A 13,742-nucleotide genomic window follows, 5' to 3' on the forward strand; every position below is an offset into this window, starting at 1 on the left:
TCCAGTTTTCTAGTATCTGGTCCTTGAATGGCCATTAAATGTAGACACCTAAAAGAGAGGTATGTGGAACTGTAGGCTCTAGATTTGTTTTGTGTGCAAATGAAAGAAATGTTCAGAGAGTAGCTGTGTAGTATTTGTTAAGAATTGACTACCCCTGTTCAAGTGGCAGTCTCTCCCCAGTCAGCAAGGCCCCAAGTGCCAGAGGATCAAGAGTATAGGACATTCTTTATGGCAGAGTAGTATTTTATTTTGTATATATAAGAAACATGTCTTCTTTATCCAGTCACCAGTTGATGGGCATCTAGGCTGTTTCCATGATATAGATATTACAAATTCTGCTGCTATAAACATGGGTGCACATATATCACTGTGCTATGCTTTTAATTCTTTTGGGAAGAAATAAAAGCATAGCACAGCTGGGTCAAATGGGTCCTCTAATCCTAGTGTTTTTTTTTTCTTTCTTAAATTCTTTTATTGATACATTTTAGGTATACAATACATTTACATTTATCATTGGGTGCTTGTACCTGTACATGATGTATCTTGGTTCCTATTTTTTCCCCATTACCTGTGTGCCCTTCACCCCTTCCACCCTTCTCTATTTACATAGACTTCATTTCCATTTTTTTCTTTTCTCATAATTTTTCCTTTCCCTTCTTTCCTTTTCCCTTCCCCTCCCAACACCGCTACACCTTTGGACCTTTTCTTCCTATTTCAAATTATCAATTATTCGTTTTAATAATTTTAACCCTTATTTACACTTTCAGTTTCTCACACTAGAGAAACTATTCAGTATTTACACATATATGTCCTATTTATTTCACTTAAGAGTATCGCCTCAATACACATCCATTAAGCTATAAATGTCTTAGTTTCGCATTCTTCATGGCTAAGTAGTGCTCCATTTTATTAAAAAAAAACCACATTTTCTTTATCCAGTTTCCAGTTGATGAGCACTTGGGCTGTTTCCAAGCTTTCGCTATTACAAACTGTGCCGCTTTAAACATGGATGCATATATATCGTGTTGGTGTGATTCTCTTAATTCTTTGGGGAAGATACCCAGCAGGGGAATAGCTGGGTCAAATGGGACCTCTAATCCTAGTTTTTTGAGGAATCTCCATAGTGATTTCCACAGTGGTTGTGCTGACATTTATAGCTAAATGGATTCACATTGAGGCCATACTCTTAAGTGAATTAAATAGGACATACATGAGTAAATACCAAATATTTTCTCTGGTGTGAAAAACTGAAAGTGTAAATGGGGACCAAAATGTATAATAGATAGTGAAATAAGAAGAAAAGATCCAAGGCAGAAAGGGAGATAGTCTTCTATCAAGAAACAAACATTTTATTCTGATTGAGAGTATCATCATCCCTTAACAAAATCAATTGTGATGATTAACAGTAAAATCTTCTGCAGTGGAGATTTTAGTTTGTTTTTACTTAAGCCAGAGTATCATACATAATCCTGTCTCAGGATCATGTTATTATGTTACAGATAAGATTCTGATTTTTCTGGAAGTGCATGTCATTTAAACTTTGACAATAGCTTGAGCTCCCTAAATGAAACATGCGGATACAAACCTCAAACATACACATATTTCTATGACCACCAATGACATTCCCAAATTTAAGATGTTGGAAATGTTCATTTAGCTCTGGAATGATAACTCTTTCTGTAGGGAAAAAAACCTAGATTGAATATTACAATAAGTTATATTCAGAAAGTGGACATACATATAAGCTCTTGTTCTGAAACTTGGAAAAAACTGTTATAGAAATGATTTTCCAAAAATGGAAGATTGGGCCCCCAGTGCCAAGAAGTAACATTCTGGACTGCAGTGCCCTCAGTACAGAGGAGCAGAGCCACTTCCACCACCAAGGAGATGAGCCTTCTGGGCCACTGAACCACTGCCCTCAGCGCCGAGGAGCAGAGATGCCCCCAGCACGAAGGAGGTGAGCCTTGTGGGCACCAGCAGCACACATTGCTTCCCTTCTTGAAATGAGAAGACAGGCAAACAACTCTCAAAACCAGACTTCCAGATCACCTACAGCAACCCCAAAGGGAAATGAGATGGAAAAATCTGATACTGAAAAACCTGGACTCCCTGAACTGGCAACAAAAGAGGATCTGGAAAAAAAGAAACCTGAAATAATTTCTCAGATAACAGCAGAGATTGTGCCCATTGTGCAAGACATGATTAATAAATCTAGAGAGGACATAGATAAAAAAATAGAGGAGCTGAGGAACATGATGGAATCCAAAATAGGAAACATATGGAATTCATAAAACAGATACAAACATTTCCAGAGGATTAAACACTCCATTTAAAGTTTAGACAGCAGAATGAGCCAATATGAGGACAGAATTTCAGATATAGAAGATAAGATTGCAATTACTGATGGAGAAAAGAAAACTTTCTTTAAAACAGTAAAGGACCATGAGAAATCAATGCAGCAGTTGCTAGATGATGCAAAGAAGAATAACATGAGACTGATCAGAGTTAATGAAGACACAGGAGAGAGTGCAGATGACATAAAAAAAAAAACCTGTTCACAGAAGTGATGGCAGAAAACTTCCTAAGCAGGGGAAAAGAACTTGACATACAGATAAGTGAGGCATATAGGATCCAATTAGCCTTGATAAAAAAAATCTACACATAAGCATATAATAGTTAAGATTCCAGAAACCCAACAGAAGAAAATTCTACAAGCAGTTAGAGAAAAGAAACAAATCACATACAAAGGAAAGCCCATCAGAATCACAGCAGACTTCTCAACACAAACTCTCAAGGCAAGAAGAGCTTGGAGTGATGTATTTCAAGCCCTAAAGGAAAACAGCTTCCATCCCAGATTGATGTACCCTGCAAAACTGTCTTTCAAAATTGGTGGAGAAATAAGATACTCTCATGACAGACAGCACCTTAGGAACTTCATGAATATCAAACCAGCACTCCAAAAAATTTTAGAAAATATCCTAGGAAAAGACAATGAGGATCACAACCCCAGAGAGCCCAGAAGAATGAATCCATCAGGCGCACACACACACACAAACACACACACACACACACACTACAAAGGAGGAGAATCCAACAAAAAGAAAAAGTCATGACAATGATAAGTCAACATGTAACAGTTATAAATATCAGTGGTAATGGTCTCAATTCACCAACCAAAAGAAATAGACTGGCAGAACGGGTCAAGAAGCAAGATCCAACAATATCCTGCATACAAGAAATACTTAATCAAAAAGAAATTCATGGACTGAAAGTTAAAGGGTAGAAAACAAGACTTCATGCAAAAGGAACCTGGAAAAAAAGGAGAAGCTAACCTCTTTGCAGATCAAGTGGATTTCAAACCAACACTGATAGAGACAAAGAAGGACACTACATTCTTGTAAAGGGAACAATCCAAGAGGAAGAGATGACAATCATAAACATATATGCACCAAAAACTAGTGCGCCCTACTATATAAAACAAATACTTATGGACATGAAAAATCAAATAAGCACTAATACAATAGTAGTGGGGGACCTCAATACCCCACTGTCACAAATAGATAGATAAACTAGACAAAAAATAAGCAACAAAATACTAGAATTCAATCAAATTCTTGAACAAATGAACTTAATAGACCTTTACAGAGTGTTCCACCCCACAAAATCAGAATACACATTGTTTTCAGCTGCACAAAGGTAGTTCTCCAAAATAGACCACATACACATAGAAAGAACTTAGGTGAGTACAAAGGAAATGAAATTATCCTGTCTATTATCAGATTATAGTGCAATGAAATTGGACATCAATAGCAAAAGAAACCACAAAAACATCATGAACACATGGAAATTGAACAACACACTTCTGTCTTTTTTTTTTTTTTTTTGGTACCGGGGATCGAACTCGGTTTCTTGTGTTTGCGCAGCAGGTGGCTAAAACACTGAGCTAAATCCCTGGCCTGAACAACACACTTCTAAATAAGCAATGGGTCACAGAGGAAATTAAAGAAGAAATCAGACAGTTCCTACAATTAAATAACAATGAAAATACAACGTATCAGAATCTATGGGACACAAGGAAAGCAGTCTTACAAGGGAAATTCACAGCAGTGAATGCTCATATTAGGAAAACAGAGCGAACTCAATTAAACAACCTGATGCTAAACCTCAAGCTTCTAGAAAAAGAAGAGCAAGACAAACCCCAAACTCATAAAAGGGAAGAAATTATAAAGATCAGAGCAGAAATCAATGCAATGGAGACTAAAAGAACAATACAAAAAAACCCAATAAAGCCAAGAGTTGGCTTTTAGAAAGAATCAACAAAATTGACAAACCCTTAGCCAACCTTATCAGAAAAAGGAAATATATGGCCCAAATCCATGCAATTAGGAATGAAAAGGATGAAGTTACAATGAACCCAGAAGAAATCCAGAGGATTATCAATACCTACTTCGAGAACCTATATGCCAATGAACTGGAAAACACAGAAGAAATGGACAGATTCCTAGATATGTATGAAATATATCTTCTTGAATGAAGAAGACCTAAAATTTCTAAACAACCCAATATCAATCAATGAAACTGAAAACATAATTAAAAACTTACCAACTAAGAAAAGACTGGGTGCTGGTGGCTTCACTGCTGAATTCTACAAGACATTTAGAGAGGAACTACTGCCACTACTGTTTAAACTCTTCAATGAAATTGAAAGGGAAGCGATACTCCCAAATTCATTCCTGGAAGCAAGCATCACCTTGATATCCGAAGCAGAGAAAGACCCAAACAAAAAAGGGAACTATAGGCCAATCTCACTAATGAACATAGATGCAAAAATTCTTAATAAGATACTGGCAAATAGAATGCAGAAGATCAGCAAGAAGATCATACATCCTGACCAAGTGGGATTCATCCCAGGGATGCATGGATGGTTCAACATACACAAATCAATCAGTGTAATACACTGTATCAATAGAGCCAAGAACAAAAACCATATGATTGTCTCCATAGATGAGGAAAAAGCATTTAACAAAATCCAACACCCATTTATGATAAAAAGCCTAAAAACATTGGAATAGATGGTCTCTAGCTCAATCTGATAAAAGCCACCTGTGAAAAACCAACAGCCAATATCATACTAAATGGTCAAAAACTGAAATCCTTCACACTAACATCAGGAACAAAACAAGGATGTCCACTATCACCACTCTTGTTCAATATCATTTTGGAAACATTAGCCATGACAATTAGACAAGAGAGAGAAATGAAAGGAATAAAGATAGGAAAGGAAGTAGTCAAATTGTCATTATTTGCAGATGACATGATACTGTATATAGAAGACCCCAAGAACTCCACCAAAAGTCTTCTAGACCTAATAACTAAATTCAGTACAGTAGCTGGTTACAAGGTCAACACACAAAAATCAATAGCTTTCCTCTACATGAAGAACACACTCACTGAGAGAGAAATAGGGCAAACAATTCCTTTCACAACAGCTAGGAAATACCTAGGAATCAACCTAATGAAATAAATCAAAGACCTCTTCTCAGAAAAATATAGCACTCTGAAAAGAGAGATTGAATATGATATCAGAAAATGGACAGACATCTCCTGCTCCTGGGTAGGAAGGATTAATATAGTGAAAATGGCCATACTTCCAAAACAGCTATATAGATTGAATGCAATCCCAATTGAAATCCTAGCAGCATACTTCATGGACCTTGAGAAAACAATTCAAAAATTCATTTGGAACAAGAAGAGACACAGAATAGCAAAAGAAATTCTAGGTGACAGAGACATGACAGGGGGTATCACAATCCCCAACTTGAAACAATACTACAGTACTACTGTGATTAAAAACAGCATGGTACTGGCAAAGAAACTGACTTGAGGACCCGTGGAACAGATTAGAAGATGCAGAAACAACACCAGACACACTCACTCATCTCATCTTCGATAAAGAACCAAACACCCTCACTGGAGGAAAGATAGCCTCTTTAATAAATGGTGCTGGAAAAATTGGGTTTCAACTTGCCAAAGATTGAAACTAGACCTATATCTTTCATCATGCACTCAACTAAAATTGAGGTGGATTAAAGGTCTAAATATTAAAATAGAAATGCTGAACCAGTTGGAACAGAGGTTAGGTAGAACTCTTGAAGACATTGGTGTAGGAAAAAATTTTATGAACAAAACAGTTGCCCGTGAACTAGCACAAACAATCAGCAAGTGGGATCTCTTCTTATTAATAAGCTTCCACACAGCAAGAGAAACCACCAAGAGTGTGAAGAGACAACCCACAATGTGAGAAAAAATCTTCAACTGCCAATCCTCAGGCAAAGGTCTACTACCTAGAATCTATAAAGAACCTAAAAAAATCAGACCTCCCAAATTTAAAGACCCAATACAAAAATGGGCATCTGAAATGAACAGACATTTCTCAGACAAAAAAGTAGAAATAGCAAATAAACATATGAAAAAGTGTTCAACCTCCCAGGTCATTTGAGAGATGCATATGAAAACAATGCTGAGATTCCACTTCACTCCAGAAAGAATGGCTGCTATCATGAAATCAACCAATAACAAATGCTGGTCGGGCTGTGGGGAAAGAGGAACCCTGCTCCACTGCTGGTGGGAGTGTCAGCTGGTTCAATCACTGTTGAAATCAGTATGGAGATAAGTCAAAGAACTAGGACTAGAAGTCTGATTTGACCCATCTATACCCCTGCTGTGTATCTTCCCCAAAGAATGAGAAGAATCATACCACAGTGATATATGTGTACCCATGTTCTTAGCAGTACAATTTGTAATAACTAAAACTTGGAAGCAGCCCAAATGCCCATCTACTGGAGACTGGATAAAGAAAATGTGTTTTTAAAAAATAAAATGGAGTACTACTCAGCCAAAAAAAATGAGAAATTAGAGACATTTATAGCTAAATGGATGCACGTTGAGGTGACACTCTTAAGTAAAATAAACAGGACACACATGTAAATATTGAATAGTCTCTCTAATGTGAGAAACTGAAAGTGTAAATAAGGACTAAAAGGTATAATAGATAATATGAAATAGGAAGAAAAGGGGCAAAGGAGAAGGGGAAGTGGAAGGGGTAGGGGAAAGGAAAGAAAGGAATGGAATTACTATGAGAAAATGAAAAAAAGGAAACAAAGTCTTTGTAAATAGGGAGGGATGGAGGGGTTGAAGGGAGGGCAGGGCAAGAGGGAAAAATAAAATTCATTTCAAATAAAAATAAATTCATTTCAAATAAAAAATAAAAATTCATTTCAAATGCCCATTTTTGGATTGGGTGCTTAAATTTTGGGGGGTCTGACTTTTTCTTTATAGATTCGAGATAGTAGGTCTTTGTCTGAGGAACAGCAGGTGAAAATTTTTTCCCACATTGTGGGTTGTCTCTTCACACTGTTGGTGGTTTCTCTTGCTGTGTAGAAGCTTTTTTTTTTTCTTTCGGTACCAGGGATCAAACTTGGGTCTTTGCGCTTGCACATCAGGCAGCAAAACAACTGAGCTAATTCCCGGGCCCCAGAAGCTTTTTAATAAGAAGAGATCCCACTTGTTGATAGTTTGTGCTAGTTCATGGGCAACTGGTTTTATTTATAAAATCTTTTCCTATGTCAATGTCTTCAAGAGTTCTACCTAACCCCTGTTCCAGCCAGCTTGGCATTTCTGTTTTAATATTTAGATCTTTAATCCATTTTGATTTTAGTTTAGTGCATGGTGAGAGATATAGGTCTAGTTTCAATCTTTGCCAAGTTGAAACTCAATTTTTCCAGCACCATTTATTAAAGAGTCTATCTTTCCTCCCGTGAGGGTGTTCGGCTCCTTTGTTGAAGATGAGGTGAGTGAGTGTGTCTGGAGTTGTTTTCGTATCTTCTAATCTGTTCCACTGGTCCTCAGGACTGTTTCTTTGCCATTTCCCTGCTGCTTTTGTCACAGTAGCTTTGTAGTATTACTTCACTTTGGGGATTGTGATACCATACCCTGCCATGCCTCTGTTACCTATAATTGCTTTTGTTATTCTGGGTCTCTTGTTCCCAATGAATTTTTGGATTGTTTTCTCAAGATCCATGAAGTATGCTGCTGGGATTTCAACTGAGATTGCATTGAATCTATATAGCAGTTTTGGAAGTATGGCCATTTTCACTATGTGGGTTCTTCCTATGCAGGAGCAAGGGATGTCTTACATTTTCTGTTACCATTGTCAATCTCTTTTTTCAGAGTGCTATAGTTTTTCAAGAAGAGGTTTTTGATTTCTTTTGTTAGGTTGATTCCTGGGTATTTCTGTTTTTTGGATGCTATTGTGAAAGGAATTGTTTGCCCCATTTCTGTCTCAGTGAGTCTATTGTTCATGTAGAGGAAAGCTATTCATTTTTGTGCTGGAACTTGTACCCAGCTACTGTACTTAATTAGGTTATTAAGTCTAGAAGACTTTTGGTGGAGTTCTTGGGGTCTTCTATATAAAGTATCATGTCTTCTGCAAATAATGACAATTTGACTTCTTCTTTCCTATCTTTATTTCTTTTATTTCTTTGTCTTGTCTAATTGCTGTGGCTCATGTTTCCAAGACTATGTCAAACAAGAATGGATAGTGGACATCTTTGTCCTGTTCACAATTTTAGTTTGAAGGATTTCATGTTTTCACCATTTAGTATGATATTGTCTGTTGGTTTTTCACAGATGGCTTCTATCAGTTTGAAGTAGAGACCATCTATTCCAATGTTTTTAGGTTTTTTATCATAAATGAGTGTTCGATTTTGTCAAATGCTTTTTCCTCATCTATAGAGATGATCATATGGTTTTTGTCCTTGGCTCTATTGATACAGTGTATTACATTGATTAATTCACATATGTTGGACCATTCCTGCATCCCTGGGATGAATCCCACTTGGTCAGGGTATATGAACTTCTTGATGATCTTCTGCATTCTATTTGCCAGTATCTTATTAAGGATTTTTGCATCTATGTTCATTAGTGAGATTGGCCTATAGTTCTCTTTTTTGTTTGGGTCTTTCTCTGCTTTGGATATCAAGGTGATGCTTGCTTCCAGAAATGAATTCGGGAATATTGCTTCCCTTTCAATTTCATTGAAGTGTTGAAATAGTAGTGGCAGTATTTCCTCTCTAAATGTCTTGTAGAATTCAGCAGTGAAGCCACCAGCACCCAGGCTTTTCTTAGTTGGTAAGTTTTTAATTCCATTTTCAATTTCATTGACTGATACTGGGTTGTTTAGAATTTTTATGTCTTCTTCGTTCAAGTTTGGTAATTCATACATATCTTGGAATCTCTCCATTTCTTCTGGGGTTTCCAGCTTATCAGCATATAGGTTCTCAAAATAGGTATTGACGATCCTTTGGATTTCGTCTGGGTCCATTGTAACTTCATCCTTTGCATTCCTAATTGCATGGATTTGGGCCATTTCTTTCTTTTTTCTGATAAGGTTGGCTAAGGGTTTGTCAATTTTGTTTATTCTAAGAGCCAACTCTTGGCTTCATTGATATTTTGTATCATTCTCTTGGTCTCCATTGCATTGATTTCTGCTCTGATCTTTATAATTTGTTCCTTTTATGACCTTTGGGTGTTTCTTGCTCTTCTTTTTCTAGAAGCTTGAGGTTCAGCATCAGCTTGTTTAATTGGGCTCACTCTGTTTTCCTAATATGAGTATTCACTGCTGTGAATTTCCCTTGTAAGACTGCTTTCCTTGTGTCCCATAGATTCTGATATGTTGTATTGTCATTGTCATTTAATTGAAGGAACTGTCTGATTTCTTCTTTAATTTCCTCTGTGACCCATTGGTTATTCAAAAGTATGTTGTTCAATTTCCATGTGTTTATGAAGTTTTTGCACTTTCTTTTGCTGTTGATCTCCAATTTTATTGCACTACAGTCTGATAATAGACAGGGGATAACTTCAATTCCTTTGCACTTACTTAAACATGTTCTATGAGTCAGTATGTGTTCTGTTTTGGAGAACAACCTGTGTGCAGCTGAAAAGAATGTGTATTCTGATTTTGTGGGGTGGAAGACTCTGTAAATATCTGTTAAGTTCATTTGTTCAAGAGTTTGATTGAGTTCTAGTATTTATTACTTGTTTTTTGTCTAGTTGATCTATCTATTTGTGACAGTGGGGTGTTGAGGTCCCTCACTACTATTGTATTAGTGCATATATGACTTTTCATGTCTGTTAGTATTTGTTTTATATAGTAGGGTGCACTAGTGTTTAGTGCATAGATATTTATGACTGTCATCTCTTCTTGGTGGATTGTTCCCTTGACAAGGCTGTAGTGTACTTCTTTGTCTCTCTTAATCAGGGTTGGTTTGAAATCCACTTGATATGCAAAGAGGATAGCTAGTCCTGCTTTTTTTAGGTTCCTGTCACATGGAGTATTATTTTCCACCCTTTAATTTTCAATCTATGAGTTTCTTTTTGAATTAAGTGTGTTTCTTGTATGCAGCATGTTGTGGGATCTTGCTTCTTGACCCATTCTCGCAGTCTATTTCTTTTAATTGGTGAATTGAGACCATTACCATTGATGGTTATAACTGATACATATGGACTTATCATTGTCATGACTTTTTCTTTTTGTTGGATTCTCCCCCTTTGCATTTAATTTCTTATCATGCCCAATGGATTTATTCTGCTGGGCTTCCTGGGCTTGTGACCCTTGTTGTCTTTTCCTAGGATATTGTCCCAAATTTTTTAGAGTGTTGGTTTGATATTCATGATGTTCCTAAGGTGCTCTTTGTCATGAAAGCATTTTATTTCTGCATCAATTTTGAAAGATAGTTTTGCAGGGTACATCAATCTGGGTTGGAGGCTATTTTCCTTTAGGGCTTGCAATACATTACTCCAAGCTCTTCTTGCCTTGATGGTTTGCGTTGAGAAGTCTGCTGTGATTCTGATGGGCTTTCCTTTGTATGTGATTTGTTCCCTTTCTCTCACTGCTTGTAGAACTTTCTTCTTCTGTTTCTTCTCCAGAAACCTCTTCCAGTTTCCAGAATCTTAACTATTATATGCTTATGTGTAGATTTTTTTGATCAAGGCTATTTGGAGTCCTATATGCCTCTCTTATCTGTATGTCAAGTTCTTTTCCCCTACTTGAGAAGTTTTCTGCCATCACTTCTGTGAAAGTTTTTTTTATGCCATCTGCACTCTCTCTTGTTTCTTCATTGACTCTGATCAGTCTTATATTATTCTTCTTTGCATCATCTAGCATCTGCTGGAACAGTTTCTCATGGTCCCTTATAATTTTGAAGCAATTTTTCTTTTCTTGGTCACCAATTGCAATCTTATCTTCTATATCTGAAATTCTATCCTCTCATTGGTTCATTCTGTTGTGCAGACTTTCAATGGATTTTTTAATCTCCTGGGAATCTCTTTGCATCTGTTTTATGGATTCCATGTGCCTCCTATTTTGGGATTCCATCATGTTCCTCAGCTCCTCTATTTTTTTGTCTGTGTCCTCTCTAGATTTATTGATCATGTCTTGCACTATGGGCACAATCTCTGCTCTTATCTGAGCAATTATTTCTGATTTCACTTTTTCCAGATCCTTTTTGTTGCCAGTACAGGGAGCCCAGGTGTTTGAGTATCAGTGTTCCATCTTGTCTGTTTTCTTTTGGTGTTGCTGTAGGTAATCTGGGATTCTGGCTTTGAGACTTGCTTACGTGTCTTCTCATTTTGATGGGGGGGTGCTGTTGGCACCCACATGGTTCACCTCCTCTGTGCTTTGATCAGTGGAACAGCGGCCCAGAACTCCCTTCCTCTGGGCTGGGAGTGGTGGAATGGCTTTTTTTTTTTATATATAAAATAGTGTTCTACTCAGCTATAGAAAATGAAAATTAGGTGCATTGTGGGCCATGGCCCTGTGCTCCCCTGAGAGGCATCCAGGCCCGAGGCAGGCTGGGCTCCCACCTCTGCTGTCTTCCTCTGCACTGCCTCTCCACCGCACCACCCCTCGTCCTCCTTCTCAGTGAGGTGCTCCTCTGGCAGACATCCAGCATGGTGGCCTTGGAGACGCAGGTGTGTGAGACTGATGGCTGCGGTAGCCAAGCCAAGCTCCAGTGTCTGACCTGCATCCAGCTGGGTATCTAGGGCTCGGACTTCTGCTTTCAGGACTGTTTTAAAGGAAGTTTGGCTACTCACAAGTTACTACATAAGAAAACAAAAGATGAAAAGGCAAAGCGAGAAGTATCTTCCTGGATTGTTGAAGGTGATATTAATACTGACTCATGGGCAGGGTATCGATACACTTGTAAACTGAGACCACATTATCCACTGATGCCAACAAGGCCAGTTCCACGTTATATTTAAAGACCAGATTATGCGGATCATCCCTTAGGGATGTCTGAATTTGAACAGGCTCTTAAAGGTATTCCTCAAATTAAGTTACTCTCATCTGAAGATACAGAAGGAATGTGACTTCTATGTAGGCTTGCTAGAGAAGTTCTGGATATTTCTGCTGGGATGGTTAAACCAGGTATAACTACTGAAGAAATAGATCATGCTGTACACTTAGCATGTATTGCAAGAAATTGCTATCCTTCTCCTCTGAATTACTGTAGTTTCCCAAAGTCTTATTGCAACCTCAGTGAATGAAGTCATTTGCCATGGAATTCCAGACAGACAACCTTTGCAAGAAGGTTATATTGTTAATGTGGACATCACTCTTTACCGCAGTGGTTATCATGGGGACCTGAATGAGACATTTTTTGTTGGAGATGTGGATGAGGGAGCACGGAAACTAGTGCAGACAATGTATGAGTGCTTGATGCAAGCCACTGATGCCGTGAAACCTGGTGCTTGATACAGAGAATTGGGAAACATTATTCAGAAGCTTGCTCAAGCAAATGGATTTTCAGCTGTTCGAAGTTATTGTGGACATGGAATCCTTCATACAGCTCCCAATGTACCCCACTATGCCAAAAATAAAGCTGTTGGAGTGATGAAGTCAGGCCATGTATTTACAATTGAGCCAATGATTTGTGAAGGTGGATGGGAGGATGAAAACCTGCCAGAAGGCTGGACCTCAGTGATGAGAGATGGAAAGTGTTCTGCTCAGTTTGAGCATACTCTGCTGGTAGCAGACACTGGCTGTGAAATTCTGACCTGGTGACTTGATAGTACATGGCCTCACTTCATGACCCAATTTTAGTTTCTCCTAAGATACCTTCTTACTGTATTTTGCATTTTATTGAGAGTACAGAAAGGAAGAGGCATTTTTTTTTATCACTTGTTTTGACTTTAGATAAGAATGTTCTACAGCATTTGGTGTGAATACTCAACTTGTCTTGAGTCTGAAAAAGCTGAGAAGAATAAAGGAAATATTGCTCAACTCACTATTCCCCCTAACCCCTATTCTCTGAACAACTGTTTTCTCATTTGCCCCTTGAGCACTTTTTACTTAAACCCACTTCTGGTTGCTTTTATCACTATCACAGACCGGCCATCAAGAGCCAGCTGCTTTCCAGTGAATGTTGAAGATGAAAATCCTTGAAACTCTAACAACATCCAAATTTTTTATTTTACATATGTGGAAATATATATATATATAAATTTTTAAAATTCTATATACATAATTATGAACACTATGTGACCTTTGGTTGAGATTAATTCTGCTCTGACAGGGTTACTTGCTGTCATAAATGGATCCATAGATTGTAGTGACTTAATTTCTAGTTGGGAATTGGCCTCCTCTCTCCTTCATGAAACTTATTTATACCTGTAATTATGTG

The 13,742-nt window shown here is 37.7% G+C and overlaps 1 pseudogene; it reads left to right on the plus strand.

The window, feature by feature from the left end:
* Positions 1-12,009: 12,009 nt before the first annotated feature.
* On the plus strand, positions 12,010-13,162 carry LOC101715272 (methionine aminopeptidase 1 pseudogene; annotated as a pseudogene).
* Positions 13,163-13,742: the final 580 nt, after the last annotated feature.

The sequence above is a fragment of the Heterocephalus glaber genome, unplaced genomic scaffold, assembly GCF_053883595.1.
Source record: "Heterocephalus glaber isolate CG9 unplaced genomic scaffold, H.glaber_assembly_v1.0 deba00000347, whole genome shotgun sequence".
In the NCBI taxonomy this organism is placed as follows: domain Eukaryota; kingdom Metazoa; phylum Chordata; class Mammalia; order Rodentia; family Bathyergidae; genus Heterocephalus; species Heterocephalus glaber.